General features: G+C 37.1%; 1 protein-coding gene across 2 annotated transcripts in view; it reads right to left on the minus strand.

Annotated features, from left to right (window-relative positions):
- Positions 1-17,642, minus strand: part of CACUL1 (CDK2 associated cullin domain 1) — a gene marked incomplete at both ends in the record, with an annotated part of 61,770 nt that overhangs the window by 16,880 nt on the left and 27,248 nt on the right. The gene's annotated exons all lie outside the window — the stretch shown is intronic.

The following is a 17,642-nucleotide window of genomic DNA, read 5'->3' on the forward strand; positions in this document are numbered from 1 at the left end:
ACTGGCATTTAACTCATTGTTACCAAATACCATGTCATAAAGCCATCAAAAGAGAACACTTCCAATTTAACTGCACGTTGTGGAATGAATGTGAATGTGTGTGTCCCCACACAAAAACCCCTATGTTAAAACCCTAACCAGTGCAGCTCTATTTAGAGTAAGGAAGTAATTAAGGCTAAATGAGGTCATAAGAGTAGAGCCCTTATCCTACAGGATTAGTGTCCTTATGAGAAAAGACACCAAGGGGCTCATTCTTTTCCCCTTCCTCTCCCTCCCCTCCCCCAAAGCACACTCAGAAGAAAGGCCATGTGAGCACACTGCAAGAGGATGGCTGTCTACAAGCCAGGAAGAGAGCTCTCATCAGGAACCAAATCAGCTGGCACCTTAATCTTGGACTTCCCAGCCTTCAGAATGGTGAGAAATAAACTTCCGTTGTTTTAACAACTCAGTCTGTAGTATTTTGTTATGGCAGCCCAAGCAGACCAAGATACTGTGTTTTACAAAAACGTATCCATGTACTATTTCATTTTATTCCCTAAAGCTAAATTAATTAAGTACCATTTTAATGTTGAAGAAACACACTAATGGGCAAGGATTTGCCTAAAATTAGAATGACAGATCCAGATTTTCCAGCTATGAATTCATTCGTGGGCCAGGGAGTTGGGGGGAATGGGCATGGCACAAAACATCGCACAAACAAAACTGATTCCACACAAGGGCTAACTCATGACAGTCTCATCATCTGACAACCACATCATATACACAAAGTCTGGCTTTCAAACAAGTATATAAAGAAACACCACGTTGAAAGACTCCTAAATATTAAATTTAAACACTGAAATTATAAAACCATTTCAGCTAAGCTGTTTTAGAAATGTCCAAATAGTCCAATAATATTTTAAAATAAAATTTAATTCATTTTTTTCAGTTCTACTTAGAAGCTTAGATATGTGCAGTGAGCTGTCCTTTTAATTCATCTTTCATTACTGAGTTCTTACATACAGGTTTGGTGTACACTTGGTGCTTTTTTAACATTTATTTTTCTTAGTCCTCCTACTTCAATAAATTGAATGTTATTTCCATTTAACATCTGAGGCAACTGGGGCTCAGAAATATTTGGTCAACTGATTACAGTCCTACAGCTAATAAGCCCAAGAATTAAGACTCTAACCTTGTTCAAACTCAGTCCTTCCAACTATTTATAATCAATTTTAAGCACCCTGAAACTCTTAGAAAAAAATTCAGACTTCCAATTCAGGCCACTATCTACCTCTCTGCTTTCACAACCTGCTCATTCTCCCATGTAGCCCAGCACAGTCATTACATGGAACTACTAACAGTTCCCAAACAATGCCCGTGTGCTGCTTAGGCCTCCTTCACTGTATCTTCCACCTGACGCCTTTTATCACCACCCTCAACCAAACTCACCCTGGCTAACTTCTCCTACTCATCCTTCAAGATCTGTGTCACTTCCTCGAAACTGAGATATACGGCCCTTCAACAGGGCACCACCACACTTACTCACTTCTCCACTGGGTAGTCTCTGTCACTAAACTTTCAGCCCCTAGAGGGTAAGATCTGTGTCTTATCTTTGTATCTCTAGTGCAGACCACAGAACCCGAGCACAGTAGGTATAGATAAGTGCTTTTTTTTTTTTTGTACTTAGAACAGTCCTGCTTAAATCTGAAGTTGTTTAAATCTAAATCTAATCTAGCCTTGCTTAAATCTAAATTGCTATTTTATCACTTAACAAGGTTATATGACAATTCATTTAGCCCTCTGAATTTCAATTTCCATACATATAAAAAATAAGAAAAACACGAATTGTGCTATTTCCAAGATGTGCCGAGAATCAAAGAAAATAACATGTGCTTAGAAAAATGTCAACTATTACACATGCACACGCAAGTAGCAAGAGTAAACTCCTTTATGGATTAACTACCTATTTGTTTAATACTTCAGAAAAACCTATTAACATTATTAAAGGCATTCTTTGTTAACTAAAAAAATTGGGGAAAATAGTTCCACATTATGGGCAAAATTTTCACTATAACTAATGAACAGAATCACATGTAGTATCTTTCTCTAAACTGCTTCGAAGAACTCTGGAAATGATATTTCAATATTCAAAGAAATAAATTTTAGAAGTATGATATGAAAAAAGAAAATCTGAAGAGTTTTTGCATTAAAATAATTTTCCTTTTTCATAAAAGGATACTTTACCTATCCAAAAGTTAGAAGTATGAACATTGATCAAAAGCCACACTTAACAGCAGACAGAATAAATAAAATTGAATTCCTTAGTTATTCTTTTCAAGACTTCCCAAAGCCGCAAAGGTTATGAGTATTAAAAAGTACTTTTTGTACTGAATCAAATGTCAGAACATTTACTTAGCTTTTTTACTTCCACATTACATGCAGCACTTATTCAAAACCTCTTAAATGACAGACTACAAATTATAATAGTCTTCTAAAATAAATCCATGCTCTTTACTAGAAACCTAGAAATACCTGTTAGTAAAAAAACTAATCGAATTGTTCCTCCTTAAAACTTAAGTTCAGTATACTTTGGGTCCCATTGGGGAAATTGCTACCTACTTGATTTACATAATTTCACCATGAATGTATTTGGATTGGACATTAAATGAAATTTTTTACCCCTAAAATAAGCAAGCTTCATTTTCTTCTCAAATAAAATAAGAAAAAGCAATTGGCCAGAAAAATAACCATTACTCCAAACATGCTCCAACTTCTCATAACAGACTTAGATTCCCTGAAATTTGTAATATAGCTGGTAGGAATGTTTTAATTTCTTCTTCTTCTTCTTTTTTAAATCAGTAATTCATTCATCTGGTTTAAAATTCAAATTAGTTTTAAAGGGTTTAGAGTAAAGAATTTACCTTTTATTCCTTCTGCATTGAACAAACCAACACTTAATTCCTTTATAACCTTCCAGAAGAATTTTACATATATACAAAAAAATAAGAATCCCATTCATATCCTTTTTCACAGAAATGCTAACTTACAATCATACTGATCTGCATTTTTCCTAACAATGTATCTTGGAGACTGTTTTATTCTAGTGTTTCTCAAACATTTTGATATCAGGAACCCTTTATACTCTTAAAAATAACTGGAAATTCCAAAAAGCTTTTACTTATAATGTAGGTTGTATCTATTAGTATTTACCATATTAGAAACTAAAACTGGGTTTTAAAACTATGTATTAATATATTCTAAAATGACAATAAGCTCATCACATTTTAACAATATTCATGTTAAAATACAGTTAAATATTTTATATTATAAACTAAGTTATATGTAAATAACTATATTTTCCCCACAAAAAATTAGTAAGAAGAGTGGTATTGTTTTTACAGTTTTGTAAGTCTCTTGAGAGTGGCTTAATAGAAGACAGCTGCATTCTCATATCTGCTTCTGTACTGAGTCAGTTGTGATGTGATGTTTTGGTTAAAGTAAATGAAGAAAATCTACCTTCACTCAGATATGTAGTCAGAAAAGGAAGGCATATTTTAATAGCCTTTTCAAATAATTGTAGATATTTTTCTCTGAAACTTGACAAGTGGTAGTTTCTTAAAGGTTAGTTGGGATATGAAATCTGAAACTATCAATGAATTCTTGATACTCTATTATATTAAAACTCATTGTTCTATCTTCTACTTTGAATGGGTCTTTTACAGATATATTTTATAGCATTACAAACCTGTCATTTGAAAAATACTGACTCACTGAGTTATGTAGATCTAAATGTTGACACATTTCACTATACAACATCAAAAAAAATTATCACCATCTATCTCATCAGAAAAGTCTTTTTAAGTATTGGGATGTTATCAAGATCATCATTGTAGATACAGGTTTTCCAAAATTCTAATTTTCACTTCAAAGCTCAAATTTTATCATTGGCAACAAATACCATCAGTTGTTTTCCTCGAAGTAACACACTTCTTTCATTTTTCAGAAAATGTCTATTAAACACCAGTCTAAATAACCATAGTTTGTCAATCATTCTTTCAAATAAAAGGAGTGTTTTATAGGGGAAAACACTAGCTTAATAGCTAGTTTAGCTCAAAACTCATATAACCACAGAAGTGCTATTTCTCAAAACAATCATTGTTACTTTAGTACACAGCTTCCCATTTCTTCACAAAGAATATTTTTCTAAGTATATGCAAAATCACAATTCAATAAAATTAATATTTTTCACTGCTTCATCTAGGACATTCTTAAGTGAAATGCTTTTGTTTTCTGCTGTGAGTTTGTAGAAGTTAAGATGCTAAGGCACCAAGCAGTTTTACCCACCATTGCTTTTGTTCCATCAGACCAAATATTCACATAGTGAAAAGGGAAAATAAGATCTCAGTAGTATTAGAAAAACAGTTTTGATTTTACAGACCCCCTGAAAAGATTTCAGGGACGCTTAGAGGTCCTCAAACCACTTTTTAAAGAAATCTATTCTTTTAAGTACAATGTTTGAATGTACTATTTATTTAACCGGTCCCCCATTTGATAGCTTGTTGCTAATCTTTTATTACCACAAGATGTTGCAATGAATTACTTCATACAGATGCTATTTTGTAGAGAGTAATTTTAAAGAAAAATTAAGTTTAAAAAAAGTAGAATTAGATGATAATCATGTATCATCATTTAAAAACAAAATAATTTTGGTACTTAAGAGTTTTATAGAACCAATCTGCTAAATATCCCTTAAAAATATATATACATATTCACACATATATATATTTGCTTACTAAGTATATTCCTTAATTATCTTTAATTTTGCAAGCTAGATAAGGAAGCTTGGTCAGTTACTCTAATTAGACATATATTAATTTGTAGAACAGCATGACTTGTTTAAATAATTTTACTAGCCAACAGACAAATATACTATGGTCTAGGTCAGTACTGCCCAACAGAACTTCCTGTGATGATGGAAATGTCCTCTATCTGCACTGTCCAATATGGCAGCCGCTAGTCATGTGTGACTACTGAGCACTTGAAATGTATTTAATAAAACTAAGAAAGTGAATTTTTATGTCATTTTAATTTTAAAGTTACATGTGACTAGTGGTAACCAAACTGGACACTGCAGATGTAAAATAGAAATAAGTTCCACAGTTTCATAATTATATCCCTCCTCTTCTATCTACGCCCTATCCCCATCCCACCAAAATGAAACATGAAAAAAATTTAAGAATATTTGCTTTTATGTTCACAAAAACGTTGTAGTTGTCTTTAAATAAAGAAATGACTTTCATATGTTCTAATGAAATAAGGAGGAAGAAAAGATGGGAAGGAGGGATCTAATAAACATAACAAGGCCACTAACATATATCTTTGTGGAAGTAATACATGTTCACTGAAATTTTTAAAATTAAAAATGCAATTAAGAAGATGTGGCACATATATACAATGGAATATTACTCAGCCATAAAAAGAAACGAAACTGAGCTATTTGTAATGAGGCGGATAGACCTAGAGTCTGTCATACAGAGTGAAGTAAGTCAGAAAGAGAAAGACAAATACCGTATGCTAACACATATATATGGAATTTAAGAAAAAAAAATGTCATGAAGAACCTAGGGGTAAAACAGGAATAAAGACACAGACCTACTTGAGAATGGACTTGAGGATATGGGGAGGGGGAAGGGTAAGCTGTGACAAAGCGAAAGAGAGTCATGGACATATATACACTACCAAAACGTAAGGTAGATAGATAGTGGGAAGCAGCCGCATTGCACAGGGAGATCAGCTCGGTGCTTTGTGACCGCCTGGAGGGGTGGGAGGGAGGGAGACGCAGGAGGGAACGGGGAACAGATGTATATGTATAACTGATTCACTTTGTTATAAAGCAGAAACTAAAAAAAAAAAAAAAAAAAAAAAAAAAAAAGAAGAAGTGAACTTGAGACTAAAAAAAAAAAAAAATGCAATTATAGGAAAACGACCACTACCAAGAATGGTAGATAACTACCATCAACATTTTCTTCTGTTCTTCTGTGTGTATGTTTTATAACAAATATGGAATTATTTTGTAATCTGCTATTATCACTCAGCTATATATATCATTGACACCTCACAGACCAAATGTATTTCAACAACGTGATTATAATGACTGTCTGGCCCCACCATTATCTACTTCACCAGTCCCTTTTCATTAGATACTCAAAACCAAGCTCTGCTGTCTGCATCATCCAGGTTTGCATGGTACTTCAACTCCAGATTGGCACTTCAGTGGTGCAAATGTGTTGCGTGTCTTCAGCAACAATACAATCTTACATGTAAACAAAAAATGACATCACTAGTTGCTTGAGAGAGACCAGGTTTGGGAACTATGGTACATTTGCCTAGGCCAGTGAATTTCAAAGAATGCTGCTCTCCAAGTCACCTGAAGGGCTTGTTAATGATGCAGATTCCTTTGCCACAAAGTCCAGACTCAGAAACTTTCCAGAAGTGTATATTTTTAAAGAGAACTTCAGGGGATTCTTTAAACAGCTGGCCCAGCAGCTGTTAAGCATTTAGAAGCCTGTACCTTAGACCACTTCAAAGGAAAGAGAGGTGCTCTATGGGAAGGAAGTCTAGAGGATCCAAGAGAGGGCAGGGCAGTAATTACCCACCCTACACAAGGCATTTATTGCATGACAGTAGTGACACTGCAGCTGCAAACTATACTGAAATCAATAAAAATATGATACACTAACATTTTAATATTAGTGTTAAGACTATAGGTGAATTGTTCTTTTTAACTTAACAGCTTCTTGATTATTATCAACTTCAGTGATTATGAAGTTATTAAAGTGCAACGGTGAAGTTCTAACTCCACTTAGAATGCAGAAAGCCACCAGAGAACATCAGTCCTGCCCTGATGATAAGAAAAAGCTAGTTAACCTACATAATCAATTTTCTGAGCTCATCAGAGACCTGAGGTCACTACATTTTACAACTGCCATGTCCAACCAGGTGAACTGAATTCCAAAGAGTTACAAGCTCTTCTAAGGAAAGAAAGGACACGTGAACTGTTTCTCTCTAGTGATGGCAGCCATAAAAGCTGGTACAAGAACAACAGAAGCTGAAATAAACCATGAAAGGCCAAGTGTGAACTAGCAGTATAGAATCCCTGGGAGCCTCAACACAAGGGCAGTCCATACCTACTCCCCAGCTCTTTTCCATGGGTTTCCACTGGGCCTTTGAGACGAATAATTGAGGGCAGTGAAAGAGATCAGAGAGCCACCTTCTATGGCACAGATGTGCTAGGCCTGTCAAGGTTTGAGGGTGGGGCAGGAGTCCCTAAGGAAACCCACGCACACTGCGGGCCCGTCACGAGTAAACAGCTGCTGATTAGCTGCCAATGGAAGACATGAATGAAAACTGCCTATGCGCCGGACCCTACTCACCTACAAAGCAAAAGCCATTTGTTGAAGGGAAGGGGTAAGAGATCCACCTGAACCCTGGTGACCCTTCTTTTACCTGAGGCAAAAACTGTCTACTGTGGGGGGATGGACAGGGGATCCTCTAGCCCTCCTGTCACAGGCAAAGGTCACCAATCACCGGGGAGGGGGCAGAAAATCCATTCATGCCCAGGTTCCTGCACTACTACAGAACAGAAGCATCCTGCTGCTGAGGGAAGTGCAGGAAACTTGCTCATTCCTAAAGCCCCCCATGGATGCAAGGAGAAATTTGGTTGCCACAGGGTGTAGGGGACAAGAGGTGCAGGGGTAGGGAGAAAGCAAGAAACCCTCCGGAGCTCTAGACCAGGGGTCAACAAACCAGAGCCTGCAGGCCAAATGTGGCCCACCACCTGTTTTTATAAATAAAGTTTGACTGGAACAGAGTCATGTCCATTCACGTATGAATTGTCCACAGCTGCTTTCATGCTGCAACAGCAGAGTTAAACATGCTGCGATAGAGACCACAAGGCCCGTGAGGATAACTACTATCTGGCCCTTGGCAGCAAAAGTTCACCACCCCCAGTTCTAGACCTTGAACTGAGAAGGAAAAGGCTATCTGCAAATGGGGTGAGGAAGAGGGAGATGAGAACACTGAGAAAGCCCCACTTCCGAGGGTTCAGGTGCACGGGGACTACCTGTGACTGAGGCAGGAGCAAGAGAACCAGGGAAAAAACCCAAACCAAAAACCCTGCTCCCCACCCCCGAAGACTTGCACCAAGTAACAAGCAACAGCCATCCACTCACTGCTGGGAGAGGGCAATAGTGCAAAGAAAGGCCCCCGCCACAAAGCAGGGCCTGCTAAGGGCTGAGGATAGAGCAGGAGCACTGAAAAAACCCCCTCCTGATTCACACTAAGAACAGAGCAGTCACTGTCCACCGCTAGAGAATCTGAGGCCTTACTGTTTATTGACATGATAAAACGCAAACCCAAGTCAACTACTAATACGACTGATTCAACTCCTCGCACCAACAGCCTGAAAGAAGAGTGGCAGGCCCACTACTAAGCATAAATATTATTTATGTCAGTCTCTACGGATGTTTTTATACAATGTCCAGCATTCAATTAGAAACACCAAAAAAGTAAGAAAACACACCCACTGTCAAGAGTTAAACAGTCAACAAGCCCAGACACAGAAATGCCCACAAGTTGGAACTATCATACTACAAAACAGAAGCATCCTGCTGCTGAGGGAAGTGCTTTAAAATAACTATGATTAATGTATGTTATGATCCAGTAGAAGAGGTGGGCAACATGCATAAAAAGATGGGGAATTACAGCAGACAAATGAAAAGGTTTTTTTTTTTTAAGTCAAACAGAAATGCTAAAAGTTTTCAAATAGTTCCTTCATAATCTTTTAACATTTTAACATTTATTCCTATATTACCAAGTATGACCTCGGCATTTTGGATACGATACAAATGGACCTGAATGCTCTCTTAATATTATTTTCTGAATCAAACTGGAAATTACTTTTTTAAAAAAATTTGCCTCTACATGACTAACTTTAGCAAAAATGAATAGCGTGTAATATACTTTTAGTCTAACCAACTTATTCCATGACTTTCCAGAGCAATACCACTCTGCCAACAGACAGATTTATCAAGGCTCCAGAAGCAACACTAATTACACCTAAGGCTGACAGAGACGCTATATAAAACTGGAATTTCTTTCCAAATAGACAAATACATACATCTGGCATTATATTCTCATCCATTCCCATTCCTGCTGTGTAGATACTGTTTCCATAGTAAAGTATCCAAAAAACGGTAGGTTACGTAGAAGGTAAATGAATCTCGGAAGCTAGTAAGAACTATAATGCACATATCTGATGCTCCTAATATAAGTTGTAAGGATGATTTTCTGATTAAAAGCAACAATAAAAAAGTCAAAGTAAGTCTAAAAGACAGTAGAAGACATTTCTCTCTTAGGTCTCTTAACTTTCAAAGTTAATGCTACTATCATTACTATTACAATTATATGGAAATTTCCTCCCTGCTTATTTCTAAGATAAGACTTTCCTCCTTTTCCAAATACTATTTGGACTTGAACACTAAACATAATTAAAGCCAAGCCTCTGTGATCCTGGATTCCTTTAGCTTATCCACATAACAATGAGATAAACCTAGGTTCTAATCTCAGCTTTTTAACTGACTAGCTAGGTAACAAAGAACGGTTACAAAAGGTTCAAGATTACTTCATAAGAGAAAATATCCAAAGTCAGATGAAATAGGATGACTTCTCAATTTCCTATATGCCTCATCTCTTTTACCACTGAGCAAAACTTCCAATTTAAGTACGTAACTGTCTCAAAACAAAGTTTGTTTTAAAAAGAGTACAACTCCTAAATGTACTCTTTACACTCTGGTAATAAACAACCACAAATAATTATTCATTATTTAAGTGATTTGATGCTCCTGCTCATCATAAATTCCATTTCCTGAGTTAAGGATGCTGTTTTAACTGGAATAAGTAGACGGTTTTAATAATCTCAGCTGTAAGGCAAGCATATGGTTTTTATTTTTGTCAACTAGTAAGTACTTTTACTGGATCTCTTTGGGGCCTGGCATTATGTTAAGTTCTATAAGGACACATGAAAAGAAAATACAGACCCTGCCTTCAAAGGATGGTAGTAAACTTATTAGAATTATGGTCTGAATGGAAGCCTGTAGACTGATAGAGGGTTAAGGCGTCTCACTGGCAAATTCTCTAAGAACAACTTCGCTATAACAACTATTTTAAGTTCTAGTTTGGACTTAAAAATAGATCTCCAAATAACTTATTCAGAAGGACTTTCTGGGGACTTCCCTGGTGGCACAGTGGTTAAGAATCCGCCTGCCAATGCAGGGGACACTGGTTCGAGCCCTGGTCCGGGAAGATCCCACATGCCGCGGAGTGACTAAGCCCATGCGCCACAACTACTGAGCCTGCGCTCTAGAGTCCACGAGCCACAACTACTGAAGCCCGCGCATCTAGAGCCCGTGCTCTGCAACAAGCGAAGCCACCGCAATGAGAAGCCCGAGCACCATAATGAAGAGTAGCCCCCGCTCGCCACAACTAGAGAAAGCCCGCACACAGCAACAAAGACCCAACGCAGCCAAAAATAAATAAATAAATTTATTAAAAAAAAAAAAAAAGACTTTCTGTGAAGAAATAGTTACCAGTTGGCAGTGATATTTTTACCTTACTTGAAATCTATGTAGAAAGGATAACAATGTTCTCACTATCTAAAAATCTTCCTCACTATAGCAAGGAGCAAACAGCATTATTTTGGGAGAATGAAAGATTTTTTAAAACACACTTTGTAGCTCAACAGATATAGAAATTATAGCCTTGAAAAGGTATACAAGCTTTCAAATGACTGCATACAACTAGTTGAATTATGCTGCCACCCACTGGACAAAACACAAATAGCAAGGCAATCCTTGGCTCATTTTAAACATGAAGATAACCTGGTTTCATTTGTTGGCAGTTGGGCAATAAAGCTTTTACAGGTAATCTGGGGTCTATGAAGACTGAATCAAAGTTAAGTCATGTTGACTGATTATGATTTAGTTTCTATTAATTTCCATTATTAATTGGTTTGAGAGTCAAATTATATTTAACTCAACCAAGATATATTTGATATATTTAGCTTAAAAGACATTAAAATTACTCTAAATTCATTTAAATGACTGGTTTAAATGCAATTAGTTAACTTCCTTTAAAATAGTTGACAAATACTCATTTAAACTATTCTAAAGTCTGCCTTATTTGAGAATAAAAATTGTACCATTTTCCTTTTCTGCTTCTGTCTTTGTGGTCTCTCCTCCTCAGGACCCTGCACTCAGGTTAGTATTATCAGTGCTGTTCCTAACAATAAAATGTTATTGTCCTGGCCTGGGAGCCAAAATCTCTGTTTAAACACGGTTTCTTGGTGGTAATGTACAGTGTAAGTTCCAAACCACTGACAAAGAAACTGTTGGAAGAAACACACTTGCTAGTGGGTTCCTGACTATAAAGCTACTAGATCAAAATATCAGAATATTTTTATTTGGCCAAAGTGAAAATATACTCTCAATTTGATAAAGTATATTAACATATACAATAAATTTATCAACATTACGTGGGGAGAAAATGCCTCCCAACTGCTCTAGTGGATTCCAGATTCAGATGTACACAAAAATAATCAAACTGTCTAAGTGTCATTTAAAACAGTTTTAAGAGTAAAGGATGTTATATCCATGAAGTTCAATTATCCAAATGGTAGTGGGATAAAACAGAATCTTCTAAGTATTATCAATTCAAATACTGATTTTACCAGTCAACGCCCCCCGAAAATCTCAGTGACTTAACAAAACAGAGCTTAGATAAACAAAATGTGGTATAACCAAACAATGGAATGTTTTTCAGCCAAAAAGATGAAGTATCATGCTATAAACATGAATGAACCTTGAAAACATGCTAATAAGTTAATTAAGCCAGATACAAAAGGTCACATATTGACTAATTCCATTTCTATGAAGTGTCCAGAATAGGCAAATCCACAAAGTAGATTAGTTACTGCCAGTGGCTGAGAGGAGGGGAGATAAGTGAGTGGCTGCTAATAAGTGCTGGCTTCTTTCTGGGGTGACTAAAATGTTCTGAAATTAGTGATGATGGCTGCACAACTTCATGACTATACTAAAAACCACTGAGTTGTACACTTTAAAAAGGTGAATGTTAGGATATGTGAATTGTATCTCAATAAAAAAATTAAGTTTTTTAATGTGTTTAAAAAGAAAAAAAATATAGCAAAGTTTTCTTTCTCCCGTGTTACATGCCCATCTTGAGGGTCTGCTTCATGTTATAATCACCCAGGGACGCAGGTTAAGGGAGCCTCTACCACCTAGAACACTTGGCAGAGAAAAGGAAACATGGAAAATTGCACTGCCGATCTTAAAGCCTTCAGATCTTTGGGTATACACCTCACCAAACACACTTCTCTTTCTCTTACAATTCACAGGCCAAAGCACTTGACCAGGTCTAACTTCAATGGGATAGAGAAGTACACTCCTGACTGGAAACATTTGATTAATAGCATTAAGACCAGCGTATTTACCGAATGAGCACTTAGTTCAATACCACACAGGCCGAGAGAAACAAGTAAGTCAGGATTCATGCACTTAAGAAGCTCCCATGGGCTTCCCTGGTGGCGCAGAGGTTAAGAATCTGCCTGCCAATGCACGGGACACAGGTTCGAGCCCTGGTCAAGGAAGATCCCACAGGCCGCGGAGCAACTAAGTCTGTGAGCCACAACTACTGAGCCTGCGCTAGAGCCCACAAGCCACAACTACCGAGCCTGCATGCTACAACTACTGAAGCCCGCGTGCCTAGAGCCCCTGCTCCTCAACAAGAGAAGCCACCGCAGTGAGACCCGCGCACCGCGACGATGAGTAGCCCCCACTCACTGCAACTAGAGAAAGCCCATGCGCAGCAACAAAGACCCAACGCAGCCAAAAATAAATAAAATACATAATTAAAAAAAGAAGAAGAAGAAGAAGAAGAAGCTCCCAGTGTTGCAAAGGTGACATCCTGCTGGTAACTAAATATAGCCACGTGCTAAACTAAGTACTCTAGCAGCAACACAAATAAAGTGCTACAGCAGCAAAGAAGAGAAAGTGATTAGTTAAGCCTACCGGGAATAGAGAAGTTAAAAACTGGGAAAACCCTAACAGACAGCTAGAACACCCCCTCTGCAGAAAGGGAAGGGAGGAAAGAAATAGTGGCAAAAGAAACTAAGAAAATACACAAAGATAAAAAGACATCCTCTCCCACATTTAAATTTTAAAAGCAAAATACTGTTACACTGTCTTGCTGAGTTCAGGTGTAAGAGCCTTGAAATTCTTGTTAAGGAGTATGGTCTTTGCTCTTTAGGTAAAAGGAGAAGCAGAAGGTTGGGAAAATGAATGACATGACACGTCTAAAAAATAAACAAAATGGATTGGGGGAAGGTGCAGGGTCAAGATACAAACTAGAAATCTTTTTCTATTGTTCCAGAAAGTACGAATAAGGACCTAAACTAGGGAAGTAGCAGGGGATAAATTTGAGACATTTTACAAGGGAGAAAATCAGCAAGACTTGTGACTCATTTCATATCTCTATCCTACTACTCATCACATTTCAGTATATTAAAATGACCATTGCACATTTCCCCTAAACAGTACAAAGAAAAATCCATCTAATTTATCACTGTACCCTTTGCATCTAGCACAATGCCTGGCACGTGGACACTAAATGTTAGCTGAACTAAACATTCTAAAACCACTATCATTCTCCTTCCCTCTCTCAAGTCCCCACTACCAACTTCTAACGATTCCACTGAAACCAAAATGATCTTTAAATCCTCTCATCCCACCTCTCTTCCAACTTAATTATTGTCTTATCTATTCTGTTTCTTTGGTCTCTGCAATGTGCCCCAGACATCTCCATCTCCCTTTTCATTGCCAACAGGTTCACAATTTCTTATCCAAGATTCCTAGGGCCAGATGTGCCATAATTCAGAGGATTTCAGATTTAGAAGGTATTATGGTACATATACCATATACTATGTAAAATACCCAGTAGAGATTGGGAATATCAACCCATTGATATTTCTGGGAGAAAATACATGAATGTTCCCAACTAAGTTCCTTCCTCACATGAGTTCAAATCAAAGTTTACTCCAAATGAGTTTTGGCACCAAACTTAGAGGGAAACAAATCCATTTTCAAAGCTTTTTTTCTATTTTGGAATTACAGAGAAGGGGCTGTGGACCTGTAATTCACCTGGTCTACTGTCATCACATCTCATTCTTTCCTACTCCAATCCATCTTGTATCGACCTTCCTAAAATGTAACTCCTGGCCTTTAAAGGCTTCTACAATTTGGCCCCAATCTGCCTTTTTCATCCTTATCATCTCCCAATCTCCCTCAAATACCTCACATTCTATCCGCATAGGACCACTCCTTGTTACCCAAACCTCTCTTACCCATAAGCCTTTACTTATGGAAGTTCTCTCAGCTCAAAACACCCCCTCCCCAAATATCAGTTTTCATGACATATTTTTAACGCCACCTTCCTCTTCATCCCTCCATCTGTCTGTGATCATATCACCTTTAGTCTGATACAGCACTTTCTTTATTCTGCTTTGTACCACAGTTCCCTGAATATTTTTTATTGTTCCAAAGGTACACTAGCAGAGATTGTGACTTAATTCTTTTTTGGGGGTTTCATTTGTTGTTCTTTTTCTAATTTCTTGAGATAAACGCTAAAGCCACTGATGTGTTAATTTCTCACTATGATTGTGGAGTTGTCTGTTTCTCCTTTTGGATCTGTTGATTTTTCTGGGTATTTTGGGTCGATACAAATTTAGAATTATTACCTTCCTAGTAACTGAACGTTCTGTCATAATAAAAGGTTCTCTTTATATCCAATAATACTTCTTGCTCTGAGTCTACTTTTTATGATATCAATGTAGCTATATTGTTTTTCTTTTTGGCTAATGTTTGTATGGTGTATCTTTTTTCATCACTTGCTTGCAATCTTTCTGTCTCCTTATATTTTAGATGTGTCTCATGTTAGCAGCATTTAGTAAGGCTGCAGAATGTCATTCAGTCCAGTAATTATTTACTTTTTTAATGCAGCATTTTCTCTTTAACATTTCACATAATTGATACACTGAAGTTTATTATCTTACTATTTTTCTATTTGACCCATCTGTTCTCTGTACCTTTCTCTATCCTGCTTGACTCCTTTATTTTCAAATTATTCCATTTTCTCTATTATCTTGTTAATTACACTTTTTACTGTTTTTTTTTTTTTAGTGATTACCCTAAGGTTACAGACTGCATCCTTGTCTTACCATAGTCTGAAATAAATGAGTAGTTTTACCTCTTCCTCAACAATGCAAGGGCCTTAGAACATTTTAAATCCTTTTACCTTCTTCCATCTTCCATGCAACTGTCATGTGTTTGGGTTATTTATATTATACCCTATAAGACATTACCACTATTATTATTCTATGCTTGCATATTTATCTTTGTTTTCCTTCATTCCTACTGATTCTCCAAATTTTCATCTAGGGACATTTTCTATCTGAAGAACATTCCAGTATTTCTTTAAAGCTAGAGACTACTGGTGATGAATTCTCCCAATTCTTTTTTTTTTTTTTTGCGGTACACGGGCCTCTCACTATTGTGGCCTCTCCCGTTGCGGAGCACAGGCCCTAGACGCGCAGGCTCAGCGGCCATGGCTCACGGGCCCAGCCGCTCCGCGGCATCTGGGATCCTCCCGGACCGGGGCACGAACCCGTGTCCCCTGCATCGGCAGGCGGACTCTCAACCACTGCGCCACCAGGGAAGCCCTCTCCCAATTCTTGTCTAAAAAATGTATTTCTCCATTTCTCTTGGCTTTACGATCACCTCACCTCCTAATATAACTACATATTTCTGAGTGAACGTCAGACACTGTTTATGAAAAATTATGGAAACAATTTGATGTCTAGGATAATGTTCTTTCTCCGAGAAGAATTTACTTTCGCTTCTGGTAAGCAACTAGAGGAGCTAGCAAATCCAGACCATCTTAATCCAATCAGGAATCAAGTGCCAGCTACAACAAGCTAGTCTGTAACTTATTATTCTTACTACACCTGGGATGTGATCCTTTAGGTTTGGTGGGACCTGACCTCCAATTTTTATTACTCTATCCCCATAAACCCATCAAAGCTCTATTGAATTTCTCAGCCTAGTAGCCTCCTCTTCCAGAATAAATAGGTGCCTCTAGTAGAGAAATGGCTCAAGTGCTAGTCTCCCGTCTCTGGATTTCCTTCTCTTCCCAGGTCTTGGTCCTACAATTCTTCATTTTTTTATTAGCTCCCTGGCCCATTTTAAAAATTGTTCTCAGCAGGAGGTTTGGTCTAAAATTATCTAGCCTTATCAATCATATGTCTACGGCTGTACTTAACAGAGTACCTTGCATAGTTATATAGGAAAGAGCTAGCTATACTAGGTTCCCCACTAGGAAGCCCTGTAACCAGTCAACCAGCTCAGTTGTTTTTATACTGTCCAAGAAATCAACTGTGATTGAGAAAAGCAACAGGGAGTGTTTAAGGTTTGGGAACAAGAAAGTATGCCCATCAAAAATTAGCATTTTTAGAGGATTAGTCAGTCAAAAGAACAGACTGCAGAAAGGCAGACCAGTTAGGAGAGTACTGCTCTAGTGCAGGCATGAACCAATAATAAGGAAAAAGATGACAGCAATGGGAATGAAAGGCGACAGAAGCAAATGAAATTACCATATTCTATCAACCTTGACTATCACCTGGAAATAACAGGTAAGGGAGAAAAAAGGAGTCAAAGGTGAATATAAAATCTCAAGTCTGAGAGTAAAACTGACTTGAGAGAAGAGGAATTTAGATTCAGACATGAAGTATCTGTAAGAAGAAATCCAAGTTGAAATGTCAAATAGGCATTTGGAAAAGCTGGTTTGAGCGCTCACCAAAAGTACAGTGATTGCTAAAAGTTTCAACAGAATTTGCCAAAACTAACCAGAATATTGTTTACTGAACTAATAAACCAATTTTGGTATATCAAAAAATCAGAACTGGAAATTCACATTTTGAGGTTCTGGAGGCATGGAAAAAGGAAAATAAAATAGAGATGTTCATTACCACATTTAAAGAACAGAGGAGTGAAGCACAAGCAGAGAGAACGGTTTAGAAAAAAACTAATGCAAAATGTATGTCACAGTTCAAACAATTTAGTAGTAAGTAAAAAGTATAGATATACATGTAATAAAATACAAGAGTAAGCAGAATACTAAGTAGGTTTAGCTATATAAGTAGTTTAATAAATTTAACAAAAAAAAATTTTTAAGTTACCAAAGTGGTCAAAAAGTCACTGTTTCCAAAATGAAAACAATATATATTTTTTTAAAAGAGGAAGCAAGTTAGATTATGTTGTTATGTTAAAGCATTTAGGTTCAACAAATTAAAATAATCTTTTACAATCTCTAAAAACCAGTATTCTCTAGCTTTTAAATCAGTAACTGGGGAATAGGAAACATTATTTCATACACTCTTCAGTCCCTCCAACACTGATATGGCTTTTGATAGAGATAAGTAAGTCACTCTGGGCCATGTAAACTATACACACCAGTAGCTATTTTAAGATGCCCTTGAG

This window comes from Hyperoodon ampullatus (genome assembly GCF_949752795.1).
Source record: "Hyperoodon ampullatus genome assembly, chromosome: 1".
NCBI classification, from domain to species: domain Eukaryota; kingdom Metazoa; phylum Chordata; class Mammalia; order Artiodactyla; family Ziphiidae; genus Hyperoodon; species Hyperoodon ampullatus.